Below are 12,150 nucleotides of genomic sequence, written 5' to 3'. Positions count from 1 at the left end.
TAATTCGGCCCCCAAAAGAAAGGAATATTCTCAGAACTAATAAATAATTAGACCATTGGACTTTATACAGTTGTTTGTCATTAATGCTTTTTCTCTATTTTTCTGTCTTCCAGGTTCTCTCCAAAAATAGTGCACTTCTAGTGCAAAATTTACTTACTCAGGCCCCATACACACGATAGAATTTATCCGCAGATACGGTTCAGCGGACCGTATCCGCGGATAAATCCTCTCTAAGATTTCAGAGGATTTCAATGCGATGGCGTGTACACACCATCGCATTGAAATCCGCGCTGAAATCCTCTGCCGATGACGTGTCGCGCCGTCGCCGCTATTATGACGCGGCGACGGGCGCGACGCTGTCATATAAGGAATTCCACGCATGCGTCTATTCATTACGGCGCGTGCGGGGAATCCCTTTGGACGGATGGATCCGGTAAGTCTGTACAGACGAGCGGATCCATCCGTTGGAATGGATTCCAGCAGATAGATATTCTGTGCATGTCGACAAATATTTATCTGCTGGAAATCCATTCCAGGGGAGATTTATCTGCGGATAAATATCCGTTGGCGTGTACACACCATAGGATCTATCCGCAGAAACCCATTTGATGGGATTTATCTGCGGATAGATTCTATGGTGTGTATGGGGCCTCAGATGTATTAACTAACCACATTTGCACATTATTCACTCATCTACAAACTGGGTATTCAGTCTAGAAATAAGAAGCCACTCATTTTTCAGCTTTTGATGTCACAAATATATTTTTTTATTTTAGTCCTTTTTCCCCCAAAAATTCTTCATTTTTGGATTCAAACATTTTTTTGTAATTTTGTGGTGTAAATATTTGGTTTGAATTTTTCATTTTTTTTCTTTATTGACAGTAATTATCAAGAATACTGATCGAAACACAATGTAATAATTATTTCAGTGAAAATATACCCCAGAATTTTCTGGCTTGTCTCCTATATATATAGATAGATAGATATATATATATATATATAAATATATATATATATATATATATATATATATATATATATATATATATATATATAAATATATATATATATATATATATATATATATATATATATATATATATATATATACACACTTCTAAACATATATTTTTACTACTTTTGAACAAAATTAAAGGTTTTATTTAGTTTGGTTTTCAGTAACCCAGAATAATTTATATGTTTCTAATTTTTGGGGTGTTTTTTAAAATATTTTTTACAATTTTTTTTCAAATTTGCTTCTTTTTTGTAAGAAATGTATTTACATTTAAACATTTTTGGGTAGTGTTTTTCTACAAAACATTTTTGTGCTTTGTATTTTTTTGTGTATATATTTTTTTTATAAATTTTAACACAACCAAAAAGTTTTTTTTTTTTATAAGCAAATTATTTAACTTATTTCTTTAGGTGATATTTATTGTTCGTTTTGTGATCTGAAACTGTAAACATTTACAACCAAAACAAGATCAACACCAAAAAATAAAAAATATAACAACAGCAGTCAGTCATGGATGGTGTGCTTTCACACTGGAACACGCCAAAATTTCTAAATGCACACATTCAGTGAAAAATCGCCAAATGTCATTGGTTAAACAGACAAATGGCCACATGTGCTATCTGACATCATGGGTGATCAATGTCTGTGTTTTGTGGGAGCAAACCCTTCTTCCTCTCAACTACTTTAGGATCGAGGAGGGGTTTGTACCCACAAAGCACAGACAATAGATAGTCTGTGATGGCAGATAGCACATATTGGCACACTGTGTGTGCATTTAGAAATTTTGGCGTATTGTAAAGTACAATAATTAAAAATGATTTTGTGGGCGGGGGATGGGCGGGGGATGGGCTTTTGTGTTTCAGTCTTTGACACGGCCCATCATGTCAATGATATTTTTGAAATTCTGTTCGATGACTAGCATCCTTTGGCTCATGTTGTCCATTTCCGTGCTGCACTCTGAAATGACATTTCGAACATTCTGCTCCATGACGACCATCCTTTCCCGCATATTGTCCATTTCCGTGCTGCACTCCATTACTTGCTGTACAATTATTGAAGCACTTGCACGTGAAAAATGTGCTACACCATCTTCATCCCCTAAAAACAAACAAATTGGCATTCAAAATATGTAAAGAGTTTCCGGCCTATCTGCATATCTTTGGCCCTATTAATGTTGGGGTGACACTGACCTGATGGCCTGATAATTTCCACATCCACAATTTCACAATCTTCGATGACTCCTCCTTCTTCCACCACCTCAGCCTCATCCTCCACGACTCCTCCTTCTTCCACCACCTCCCCCTCATCATCCACGACTCCTCCAGCTTCTTCCAGAACTCCTTCTTTATCCATCAATACCCCTTCAAAATCACGCAATTCTGCTTCGTCCAGTTCCGCCTCATCTTCACCGAATTCTAAATCCAGAGTTAAGTCTTCCTCCTCTCTTCCTTCCACATCCTCCTCTCTTCCTTCCACATCCTCCTCTCTTCCTTCCACATCCTCCTCTCTTCCTTCCACATCCTCCTCTCTTCCTTCCACAGCCTCCTCCTCCTCCACATGTGGAGGTGTTTGATTTTGTCGGTGTCTGGCCCTCTCTGCCTCCTCCAATTGCTGGCGTCTTCTTTCCCCTATAAGAAATAATCAAAATCAAAAGGTATACTCATCAGCACACTGATATTGTATATCATAAATCGCACACATTGCATAGACGATACATTTATGATGATTTTTGTTTGTTTATTCTTTCAGCAATCCTACATTTTTGGCGTAGTTCTAGGCCAAGCTCTGATCCTGCCCCTTTTTTGCAAAGAAGTGACACACATGGATGTCCCCCCAAAACAGTAATTCTCGTCGACCCTCCAAATAAATATCCTTTGATTGTTGAGACACAGGTGCTTTGCATTTCCAGATGTTAAAACATCAGCTTTATTTGCATTTTGGAGAATGAATCTTGTTTGCCTGTCACATTCACTCAAGTAAATTTCTGTGATTTTGCTATTCAAAAATGTTTGCAAACAAAGTTTGTGGCCAGTCAGCCATGTCCAGGTGTGTTGTTCCTGGACTAACCTCGCATTTCTGCGAAACAATGTCATATTACGCGTGTTACTATTTCACAATATTTGGTAAAGGTTGTTATTTGACATAAACACAATACAGTATCTACACGTGTTCAAAAGTACAAGCAGGCCAAGGAGGCAGATGTCAAAAACTACATATCAAAACATTATTGCAGACATCCCCCCCCCCCTTAAATAATATGGACTTACTTTTACGCAGAATTTTGAGGATCTTCTTCATGTGATGTGGCTCCCTCAATTTTAAATCGGACCAACGCTTCCGGAGTTGCTCCTTGGACCTGGTGACACCAAACATTCTCCTCATTCTCCTTGCCACCTTGTCCATTATGTGTGACTTTCTACGGTTCGGTGTTTTGTAGGGCCCACATTCACCATCATAATCCTTCCTCCTCATGATGTAAACCAACTCCACCATTTCTTCAAACGCCATATTAGTGGCTTTATATCTTTTAGGCCTGGATCGGGACGGTCCTGCCTCTGTCCCTTCACTTGCGCCATGAGAGCTCCGTGCCCGCTCGTGTGACATCGCCATCTTTCCTTCCCACAGAGATTAGGGGCGTGGAAACGAGGAAATGTCCCATCATGGGCGGAGATGAGGGCGGGGATTCTTGCATATGCGGAGTGTCGCGAATGCCAACAACGTATTGACGTAGGTTACGCGGAGAATATTCGCGCGATTCCAGAACCTACACAGTTAACGCCATATTTACATTTTCAATTGATTAGGGGCATGGCAAAGGTGACGAGGGCGGCGTTTCATACATACGCGGAGTGGATAAAAGGCGCATGACGTGATTACGTAGGTTACGTGTTAATTCATCGAGCGTAACAAACAAGGATTTTGAGAGAGGCAGGTAAGAAATTTAAACATGGGATCAGCAGCGGGCTATAAAATGTAGAGCCATGGGATGGGGGTTTGGTCTGTTGGTTGCACAGTTTTATTAAGCTATTATGTCTCTTGGATACCAGAATGTGATTTTCGTACCCAAATGCTTTTGTAGACATCACAAAATATAGATGTCAAAAATGCTGTAACTCATTACCAATTATGTAGGGTGTATTCAGATCAGGCCAAGTATTGTTCTGTGTTGGTTGGACAGAGGTCATTAGGAAGTGTCTTTCATGTAATCAATGCTGAGGGGCAGGATATCTACACATGCAATAGTGCCTTGATGAATGCTGTCATTTGTAATAATTGGGTATGGTTGTAGATTTCTATTATTTCCTGCAATGGAACCAAAGGGGCGGCATGTATTAAAAAAATGTTAGCTACAACCAACCAATGGGGCAGAGCTGGCCAGCATTTTGTAAACAAGAGACACTGTGTTTGTATTTCTATATAGGTCCTACTTTTTTAACAACATATTCTATCAATGTAAATGCTGAGCCTTTTTTAAATCGTGTTTTTAGTTTCTTTTTCTTTTTGTAATCTAGACTAAAATTACAACTATAAACATTTACAATGGATCTACTGCAGACCCAAGACATTATCCAGCATTTGCTGGATAAATTTAGAGAAATGCCCATCCTGTGGGATTCAAAGCAGGACCATTATCATAACAAGGACATACGAGCGGCAGCACTTGAACAGCTAGCAGCATACATGAGGACATGGGTGCCAGAATGCAGTGCCAACATGGTGAAGGATAAACTTGCCAACCTCAGGGGCACATATAGGAGAGCGTACAAAGCTCACCAAAAGCAGCTAAGATCTGGAGCAGCAGCAAGACCACCAAAGGAACCCAAGCTATGGTATTACAACCAGATGTCTTTTTTGCGGGATCAACTGGAAGGCAGGCCATCTATGTCAAGTCTGAATCCCAGCCTTCCCTCCACGCTACCTTCCAGCGGGACTTCCCCAGATCACCACAGCCCTGCAGAGTCGGATGAAGAAGGCCTGGCTGACAGAGAGGCAGATCTGCGCCTCTACGATGATGAGGTATAGTAGTTTCATAACTATTTATGGAATAATATTAATTATTGTTTGATTCTTGACTTGATATTGGTTAATAAAATACAAGCTGGGAAGCAAAAATCAAAAGTCGTGGGCAAACAAATAGGTGTCAGGGATGACAACTGCAGGGGTCAGAGGGTGAGTCTGTTTTCAAGTTTAAATTAGCGGCAAAAAAGAAGATTCAAGCATGAAAATGTGAGTGATTATATTTATAAATATATTACAACATGTCCCTTTTTTTAACACAGGAAGAAGAGACCAGCCAGGAGGTGGCAGATCCTCTCCTCACTGACAGCCAGGCCGAAGGGGTCAGTGGCAGCCAGGAGGAGGCCGGGCCCAGTGGCGTTCAGCAGCTCCCCAGGACAACCACCACCAGCCAGGCTCCTCCCCTCCATATTAGGCCACCAGGCCGAAAGAAGAAATTGGGGGCAGTGGAGGAAGCCAGCCTCCAAATGATTAGGGAGGCGAGTGCCATCATGAGGGCCCCCCTCAACCCCACTGAGGCCTACAGTGCCTCCCTGGCACACGATCTAAACAAAGGCACGGAGGAGCAGAGGCAACTGGCAAAGGGCGTGATCAACCAGGCCCTTTGGTGGATGGAGAGGGAGCTGCTGACCCCAGACACTGGGCTATGTGACCCGGCCCGGCTTGCTCAACACCATACTCCTGCTGCCACATCATCCCCACCTGCAAGGGCCCAGGGAAGACCCGCTGTAAGGCAGCCTGGAAGGAAGGTTGCAAGGAAGAGGAGACGTTGATTCCCTGCCTTCCATTTGATCCCCCACAAATGGCATCTTGTTTGGACTACCACAGCTTGGGTTCCTTTGGTGTTATGTGCTGCTGCTTCAGATTTTAGTTTGTGTGCCTCCTGAGGTTGGCTAGTTTAGCCTTCGCCATGTTTGACAATGCAAGTTTGCATGTATTTTGCTAGCTGTTCAAGTGCTGCCATTCTGTTTTTGTTCCTTTTTATCATTTGCTAAAATAAAAGCGTTTTTGTTTAATTTAAAAAAGTGCCTATTGTTTGTAATACTGTGGGGATTATTTTAGGCATCAAACATTACAAACAAATAAAATGTTTCATCTAAAAAATTCACTAACTCATGTGGGGGGGGGGGGGGGCATTTGGTGTGCCAACATGGTAGACAATTTAAACAACCTTCAAAATAATCCAGTTAAATATACAAACAAAAGCAAAATCCTAACAATTTGCTATTAAAAAATTCAAAATGGTGACATAACTATAAACACATAAAAAAAGTGGCAAAGATAAACATTAAACCAAAAAAAATAAAAAATATACATGTGGAGGACCACTAAAAATATGATACGTCGGGCCAATAAAAGATTGCTAAAATCTTACTACATCCCAGCCAACAAATGTCACTTTTCAGTATGGAACAACTCAGTTGAAATAACATGAGCTAAATAACTGATTATTTCTAGCAAGAGAAGAATGAATAAAACGACGGCATCAACTGTTGTTTAGTGTGTCATTTGCTTCAGTGTTCTATTGCTAGAATTAATCTTTCTATTGACGAATGTGCCATATCCCAAACAAACGTGAGTTTTACCTGACCGAGCGCTCCCGTGGCCTCATTTAGTCTGAGCATGCGCGGGGTTTTTGTACGTTGGTTTTGTGTACTCACCACCAAACATGTCCGTTCGGACAGGATTTCAGCGGACGGTTTTAAAACAAGTTTGGAAATAAATGTCTGCTGAAAAACGGCCCGGCGGGCAAATGTACGGTGAAATTCTGTACGCTTGTAACTACACACGACCAAACATGTTTGCTGAAACTGGCCCGCGGACCAGTTTCAGCAGACATGTTTGGTCGTGTGTACGGGGCCTTAAAGTAAACAAAAAACAAAACAAACAAAAAAACAACCATTATTGAAGAAAAGCAAAAATGACCCCCCCCCCCAAGCAGTAGTACTACACTAACAAACTCTCTCTCCCTGTCAGCTGTCCCTTACCTAAATCCCAACACACTGGCAAAGGGCTGCTGAAGGTCCTGTGTAGGCAGGCCCTTCATTGCTGCTTTACATTGCTGAACTCTGCAACTGGGGGCTTCACCTATAAACAGGGCTATCCAGGGCACTCTGTAATTATTATCGGCCTAAGCCCACACATATTCACTCTTGTACCATCACATGCACAGATGCAGGCAGGGCCGGCACTAGCGCAAGGCAACATGGGCACTTGCCTTACGGCGCCGGCACAGCCAGGGAACAGGGCGGGAAATTGACCGGGACAGTCGCCCTCCTGATCGTAGAGTCTGTCTGTGCGGGCGGCATCTGAAAGATGAGTCCCCCCGGTCACGCAGCGGCGCTGACCTGTGGTGTGAGTCACTCTGTCAGACAGTCTCAGTGTGTGACAGTCTCAGTGTGTGACAGACAGTCTCACTGTCTGTCTAGTCGTTGGCTAAGCGGCCGGGCCTCCTATGTCCTACATCAGTGAGTGACGTAAGTGGCCCCACCCCTGGTTCCCCTGCCCGCTCAGCTCAGCCGCATGATGTGAAGGAGCGAGGGCTGCAGGAGGCGGAGCAACGGACGAACTGAATCCGCACCAGCAGGCAGTGCAGCCTGCGGCATCATCCTGGAGGCGACATCGACCTGTTGAGGGACTCGGGACGGGAGAAACCCAGTGCACAGATTGGTCAGAAACAGGTAAGGGGGACCGACCTGTTTTAAAGTTTCCTGTAAAAAAATAAAAATGGCACACTGCACTGCTGGGATTTGTAGTCCTCTGTAACTGCTGGTATTCTGCATTGCATTTTATATAATGTATTGCCGGGATTTGTTGTTCCTCTATAGCTGCTGGTATTCTCCATTGCGCTGTATAATGTATTATTACTGGGATTTGTAGTTTCTCTATAACTGGTGTATGCGTGTGCGTGCATGCCGGGGGGAAGGGGGGGGGGGTGCCGCCAAAATGCACCTTTGCCTGAGTTGGCAAAAATCCTAGCACCGCCCCTGGATGCACGTCTGAGACTGCCCCACTCTATCTCTCTGATCAATACAGCCCCATAAGAGCACCTTTCACACAGAGCCCTGCTATTTTCTGTGGTCCATTCACACTGGCCCCATGTCTCATGGAAGAACAGATCACTTTGCATGTGTTCTGTGTGGGGGTCTTTCCCACTGCCAGGAGGGTAGCTCCTTTCCCATAATCAACACCTTCTCCTTAGCCAATTAGGTTTGTACAAATACTCACATTTACTCCTCTCCCAGGTGTTGGCTGTGTCCACCATATCCCATTTCTTGTACTCTCAGGCTTAGACAATGAAGAGGCATTACAGTGTTTTTTCTTAACAGAAGAAGTACAAACAGTTACACGAACTTGTATTGTGATCTATAGTACATGGTATGAACACATCCCAACAGTGGCAGAAGATACACACAATAGATTGTCCACATCCTGGCTGTAATAGAATTAAAGTCCTGCCAATTACACAGGAGGGGATACTGTGGTGCTACTTACTAAGCAGGGTTCTCATTTTGTCCTTTTCAGGCCCCAGGCTTCATGGCTTCCCTTGGCTAGAGAGGATGTGCTTCCTCCCAGTATTGCATCCTACTGTTCCTTCTTAAGGCCGAGTTCTGATTAGCTCCAAATTCTATATAAAATGGTTGGGTTAAAGAAGAAAACACACCTTAAGATGAGAGAGGATAAACTTTAAAGGGGAACACCTGCCTACATTTTGGCTGCAACTTAGGTCAAAGCAATACTGGTTAAAGTCCCTGACCTCTGTTCACGTGCAAGACTTTGGCCAATGATGGCCATGGCAATGCATCATGGGACATAAACCAGAGCAATTCCCGCTAAATGTCCCATAAGCGAATGTGTGGTCTCAATCAACTCAATACTTATCCAGTTTTGCTAACCCATGCCAAAGTTGCATATCTGGGTTCCTATTAGAATTTGCTAACAGTTAAGGTATTAATGATATTTTAATGATTATCCGCCTGAAGTTTAGCTTTCTGAAATGATACAGAGGGACACCTTTCCTGGAATGATACAGAGGATACCTTTCCTGGAATGATACAAAGGGACACCTTTTTTTAGCACATAATGGGGGTTATTTACTAAAACTAAAGAGTTCTTAGAAACCAATTAGCTTCCAGGTTTTATTGTCAAAGCTTAATTGGACAAGCTGAAGTTAGAAGCTTTTTGGCTACCATAAAATGTTTAGTGTAGCATAACACTTCTGGTGTAAAATGTATGTTTTTTTGGATAGATGTATACATACAAGAGAAACAACTGAGGATGAATGAGGGACAGAGGAATTTGGGTTCAAAAGAGGGACAGTCCCTCCAAATGAGGGACAGTTGGCGGCTTTGCAAGGAGCAATGAGCACCTGTTGTCACTGAGACTTAAAATATGCTGCCACTCTGCAGCTAAATTTGGAGTGTTCCCTTTCCATTCACGCAAAAGAGAATTATTCTCAAATGAGTGATATAATGCTCAGGTCATGGTAAATTCAAATCAGAGGCAGTTTTTAGGAAGACAGACAAGTCCCTAATTTCTGGTTGACATGCACATGATATTCCGATCGTGTGTAGCCCAATCTGAGTTTTTTCATCAGATATTCCAAGGAATTCAGTTGGAGTTTACATATAGAACATGTTCTATTTTACTCTGATGAACTTCCGTCGGAATTCTGATGTGATTTGGCCGGACAAAAGCCTGATCATGTGTACGCAGCATAAGTGTCCATTCGTCATCTGTACTCATTCAATTTAAAGGGTTTTATACTATGCCAGCCTTTTCTGTTTTTGTGGGGGACACTCTGGATCAGTTGTGTTTTGTGAGGACCTTTTTCACTGAAGCTGAGGCATAACTGCAGAAAATAGAGACCCCAGGCTGGGTTATAAGCTATATGCACCTACTTGATCTCCTGTAATTAAGAGATCACATCTATTCGGTAAGCTGCAGTGTGTACTTAGGTGGAGGCATTTTCTATCATCACCTTTTCTTGAGTGCTGTGGAGTATTTGTCACCGTGGATGCTTCAAGGCTATTACTTACATGGATTTTTTCCTATTTTTTGTTTATAATCTCCAATTACTGATATTGACTTTACTGTGATCACTGCATTTTTTTTCTTTCACAGTTTTTCACTGATTATTCATTTTCCTTGATGATTAATTATTGTCTTGGTGGTTGTCGATTTATTACAGTATTTGTGTATGCACTATTCACAATCACATTTTGACAGGTTTTTCAACCTTTGCCATATAATAATTTGTTGTGTTAAGGATTTGCCATAGCAATACCCATTTTTCACTATATTATTTGACTGTGAGTTACTTAATGGTAACATATTACACAGGTTCAATTTATAGAACAGCTTTCTCTCTTTATACATAGGAAATAAAATCTGAAAATAACAAAAATAAGAATTAAAAATATGAGGGAGTAATCTACATTTTTATCTTAGCCCCATTCTAGATTGTGTAATGCCCTGTACTACACACGATCGGTTCGTCTGATGATAACAGACCGATGGACCGTTTTCATCGGACGAACCGATCGTGTGTGTGCCCCATCATTTTTTTTTCCCATCGGTGAAAAAAAATAGAAACTGTTTTAAAATTTTCGAATGGTTAAATGATGATCCTTCTAGCCCTGTTCTATTGAAAGGTATTGTAACTGTAATGTCTCCCTTTATTTTGTTAAGTGCTGCAAATTTTTCTTTCACTATATGCAGTAAATCCCGACTAATAATAAACATTTTCTGCTGGTCATAACATATTATTTTGACTCTTAGAAAGGATACTTTACTAAGAAATAATGGGCGGTGTACTGCTGTCCTTAGCTTCAAACATACAGTTATTAAAAAATATGTTGTCGTGCTATATTCCAGGTGTCCTTTTAAAAAAAATAAAGTTTAGAAAATAAAAGAGAATTTGGTGCACTGTGAGTACTGTGCAAATGTTTTAGACAGGTGTGGAAAAATGCTGTAAAATTAAAAATGATTTCAGAAATAGAAGTATTATTAGTTTATGTTTCTCAATTGCGCACATTGTACACTTGCACACAGTTTTTGAAGGAACTTTGCAGGTAGTTTGTGCCAAACATCTTGGAGAACTAACCACAGATCTTCTGTGAATGTAGGCTGCCTCAAATGCTTCTGTCTCTTCATGTAATCCCAAACAGACTCGAGTATAATAAAACAGTACTAATGCATTCTGTAAACATGCTGTAAAGCAACTATAGTATTGCGTAGTCTAATGCCGCATACAGACGGTCGTTTTTTGTGATGAAAAAAAATAAAGTTTTTGAAAACGTCATTTAAAATGATAGTGTGTGGGGAAAATGTCGTTTTATGTCTTCAGAAAAACGACCAAAAAAAAATTTGAACATGCTCAAATTGTTTGTGTCGTTTTTCAAAATGTCATTTTTTGTGTCAATGAAAATGATAGTGTGTGGGCAAAACGACGTTTTTAAACCCGCACATGCCCAGAAGCAAGTTTTGAGACGGGAGGTAAAACTACCATTCATAATGGAGTAAGCACATTCATCACGCTGTAACAGACAAAAAAGCACGAATCATCTTTTACTAACAAGTAACCAGCTAAAAGCAGCCTCAAGGCGAATAGAACTTCCCCTTTAGAGTGACGTCACTTTGTTCATCATTTTTCAAAATGATGGTGTGTATGCTACATCGTTTTTGAAAATGAAGTTTCAAAAATGTCGTTTTTTTTCATCACTTCAAACGTAATTTTTTTGTCATCACAAAAAACGACCGTCTGTATGCGGCATTAACCAAAAAAGTCAGCCATGAGATTTCCCAGTCACTAGAAATGCAAATACTGACTTCATTTTATTGTAATACAAACGTTAATATGTCACTGTATTTTCACATTTTCACATCACATATTCTGTTTGCTCAAGATGTCATTTTTATAGTACTCATGATAAAGAAAGTCAGGTCATAAAACAAAATTGTGTCATTTATAGGTCAGGTAAGTGGTTGTTAATGGGAGCCAATATTAGGGTGCCTGCAAGAATTTGTTGCAGTTTACTTCAAAAGATTAACCGTTTAAACTTGTAATTGACCAATTTTTGTACATTTTACACATTATGGGCCAGATTCATGTACAT

Source organism: Rana temporaria, chromosome 2, assembly GCF_905171775.1.
Source record: "Rana temporaria chromosome 2, aRanTem1.1, whole genome shotgun sequence".
NCBI classification, from domain to species: domain Eukaryota; kingdom Metazoa; phylum Chordata; class Amphibia; order Anura; family Ranidae; genus Rana; species Rana temporaria.
This window is presented reverse-complemented; position numbering follows the sequence as displayed.